The sequence below is a fragment of the Felis catus genome, chromosome C2 (assembly GCF_018350175.1).
Source record: "Felis catus isolate Fca126 chromosome C2, F.catus_Fca126_mat1.0, whole genome shotgun sequence".
Lineage (NCBI taxonomy): Eukaryota > Metazoa > Chordata > Mammalia > Carnivora > Felidae > Felis > Felis catus.
This window is the reverse complement of record NC_058376.1, coordinates 84,044,048-84,047,808: the sequence shown is the minus strand read 5'-3', so window position 1 is coordinate 84,047,808 and position 3,761 is coordinate 84,044,048. Positions and strand designations below refer to the sequence as shown.

At 48.3% G+C, this 3,761-nt stretch overlaps 1 long non-coding RNA gene across 1 annotated transcript; it reads left to right on the top strand.

Moving 5' to 3' along the window:
• Positions 1-1,802: 1,802 nt before the first annotated feature.
• On the top strand, positions 1,803-2,717 carry LOC123380007. Its single transcript, XR_006585217.1, has 2 exons — positions 1,803-2,116; positions 2,238-2,717. It is a non-coding gene; the product is annotated as an uncharacterized LOC123380007 (long non-coding RNA).
• Positions 2,718-3,761: the final 1,044 nt, after the last annotated feature.

The window sequence follows — 3,761 nt, the reverse complement described above, 5'->3', positions numbered from 1 at the left end:
AGATTTTCCCTGTATACCTTTTAAAATACATTTTTAGGTTTTGAACCAAGGGCATGTATTACCTATTCAAACATTAATGCTTATCTGAGAAGAGACTAATGGCACTTACATGGCCAAGGAACTAAAGACCTATGACCCGTCTTGCATATAGATCTTCAATAATTGCTTGATGTATTGTATTAATGTGGAATGACTCCAGGGTTAGGGTGTGTGGTGGGTCTGGCTACAGAGGAGTAAGGAAGGTTGAGGGCAAGTGTTACTCATTGTGGATGGGGTAGACTACTTAGAATGACACATCAAAAATGGAAGCTCTAAGTGGGGCCAGATGGTCAATAGGAGAACAGAGTTAGGTGGGATGCCGGTCTGAATTGTGATTAGCATGACACCTGCTTTCAGTAATGGGGGAAAAACCACCATGCCTGATGACATAGGTAGTAATGATAAAGGAGTAACAATAACCGAGAAGAGAGAGAAGTCCCAAGTTATCTTTTGTTGCTGTTGTTAGTGTTTTTGTTTTTGTTTTTGGTGAGGAGGTGGTGGATTTGGAGAATTATTTCTAATCTAAAAGAAGGGTTCAGCACAAAGCTAATGAGGGGTGGTATGTACAAAGAATGATGTTAGCCGTCTTAGGAGGGAGGGAGTTACACCAAGGCTGTGACTTGGGAGGTTTAAGGGGAGAATGTTCACACTGCACTTGCAACTCGCTGTAGGAGTCTGAGCCAGTTAGAGGCACAGGGCATTCTGATTCCCATCATCCAGCACGTGGGAGACAAATGTCAGGGCGACAGGGTAATCATTGGTATCAGCTAGGATCTGCTAATGATCCAGGCACTCCCTGGTCCAGAAGGAACCTAGGGTTCTTCACGGGGGGTGGGGGCGGATAGGCAAGACTGTTCCTAGTCGGATAGGCAAAGCCTGCGACTTTGAGAGCTGTGGAGCGTGGCCGAGCCTCCTGGGATGCCCTATACTTAGAGTTTGGTGGAGTAGAACCGCTACCCCCAAGGCTGCAGCTCCCTGGGGCCAGCCCTCAGGGAGCAGTGTGTCATTAGCAGGAAGGCACTAATGACCCAAGGCTCCCTGCTCTGGGCTTGGAGGACAGCATTTGGGGACATCCATCTCCTTCCCTCTCACCACACAGTTTAAATCACATTTTCCTCTTTCTGGGTGTCTTGAAGCTTGGTGTGAAAATCTAGGAGTGCTTTTGGAGATCCCCTGATGAAAGGTGCAACAGAAGTGCAAGGTATTACTATCAACACTGTAAATATTTTAACCACAAGTGTCACGTGTACACAGAACATAGATGTACATTTCAACTTCTAATATTCCTAAGAGGACTATTTGAAGGTTAAGAACGGCAAGCGAGCAAGGGTGAGAAGAGAAGCCAGTCGTGGAGGAAAAACAGTGAGTTCAGCCAAGGAAGAGACCTCCCTACTCCGCCGCCCTACGGAAGTGGTGACACCCACTCACACAGAGGCTGAAACCAGACAACGTAGCCCCCCCCCCCCCCCCCCCGCGCCATCTACACACACATGTCACAACGTATGTAAAAGATGGAGCTAGTCCAGCCTGTCCTTTATGCAGGAAACATGCTGCTTCTGGGCGTGCTGCTGTCCCATTAGCACGCGGGCTCTAGGACACGCCAGCCTGGCAGCCCACTGTCGCAGAGGGAGGGGACCATGGAGGCTTCCTCAGATGGCACCATAGTCTGCCTGTGGTTGACAGGTGCCTGGGTGACACTGGAGCAGACCAGAGCGGGGGGGGGGGGGGGGGGGGGGGGGGGGAGGGAGTGAAGAGAGGGGACGGAGTGATGCGTGTCCAGGTAGAGGTTTCCACCACCCCAGGACCCGGGAATTTTGCTGACAAGGATAACCAGCTGAGCTGGATTTAGAGCAGTTCCTTAATTGCTCTGGAGCAGTAACAGCAGTTAAAAATTAATACTAACTATCAGTTGCGTGTAAATGATGTTCTAGGCACAGTGCTGAAGGCCACCTCTACATTTTCTCATTTAATCTCCACAACAACCCGGTGAGGTAGCACTGCCACCCACCTTGACAGATGAAGCTCAGGGAGTGTAAATGACTTTGCCAGAGACACTACAGCGAGCGGCGGCGAGAGGGTCTGAATGCAAGAATTTTAACTTCCAAGGCTGTCTAGACTACAATGCTACGTGGCCTCGCCAGCAATTAAAAAGCAGCCATCAGGGCTCTTAACTTTTGTTGTTTTCTTCCTTGTCCTAGACCCGAACACAACGCATCCAGAATGCTACCGTCGGAGATAAAGTAGCCAACTGCTGTCTTCCAGTCATACACCTCTGGTTTTGACCCATGCTTACAAATGGAGGTTATCCAAAAGAAAAGCTACTCTTAAGTCCTGGAGATGTGTACCAAGCTCTGTCTTCTCCACGTGGCCCGTCCAGCTCAGGCATCTGTATCTGGTGCCTGTTTTGGACTCCCTGTCTCTAGTCTCTCTCCTCTCACCAATCTGTACTTCAGACCGTGGACAGAAACAGCTTTGAAAAACATGCCTGTTTGAAAATCTCCAGGGCTCCAGCTGCCTCCAGAATAAAGTCTTTTCCCTGCTGGGCAGCCACTTCCCCAGCCCCTGCCTGCCGCACCCTGGTGCTCCAGCCCAAGCCGGATCGCTCTGTGCCCTGAACGCTGAGCGCACTTCCATGCCTTACTGTTATTATTAGCCCTTGCTAGTCCCTCTCCCTGCAATGGCCTTATCTTACCTTCTTTCTCCGCTGGCAAATGGCCGTACTCCAAAGCCCCGTTCAAATGTCACCGCCTCTCCCTCAGCTTCCCAACCCAAAGTAGAATTTATGACGCCGCTCACCTGGCCCCCGTGGCACCTAGTGCACAGGTGTATCATGCTATGAATTACGGTGCGTTCTACACAGCTGGATCCTGTTTCCCATTAATTAGGGCAAGGGCAAAAGAAAAAAAAAAACAAAAACCAAAAAACGTTTCTTACCATCTTGGTTTCCAGACGCTCTGGTGTGTATGGTGGTACACGCTGTCTTTAGGAGGAACAGAGGCAGTCAGGTGCAAAGGAACTCTGTCCACACAGCACCGCAGGAGGCGGTGAATTCCACCAGTATGTGGGTACAACTGGCTTTAAATTCCTTCCATGAACATTATTACCTCTGACCAACACAGCGAGGTAACAAGGAAACCGAGAGCTTGATCTTATTCCACTGGAAGAGACGAAAGGGGGCAAATAGCAACCCCAAATTTCTACCAGAGCGCCTTTGCTTTTCCCGCTTTTAGAGTTTTGTTTGTTTTAGTTTTGTAGCCTCTGCTGCGAAAAATATCGTTTTCAAAAAGCGCTGGTTGAGATGGCCTTCTTTTTTACCCCATGCTAAAATACCTGCAGGAACTTCTTCCCAATGGGTGTTCCAGGCTCTATTCTTCTCTTCCTCCATCTACTGGCATATTGCTGCCAGATGAAATTTTTAAAAATACTATTTGAATTATAAAAAGTTCCTATGTAACATGTTAGATACGAGGCATAATTCTTTGATAAATATAACCAACCAACCATCATCCCTACGAGAACACTAGCGGTCGCTGGCATCCACCTCTATATGCCTCACCCATCTCAACCCCTGGCCCAACACCTAATACTTTAAATACCCTGTCTTTAACTTTATGATTCCAAGATTCATCCCTGTGGATATTCTTACCCTGTTTATTTTGTTGTTACATAGTATTCCACTGTGTGGCATACCAGGGTTACTTAGCCCTTCTCCTGCCAACCAA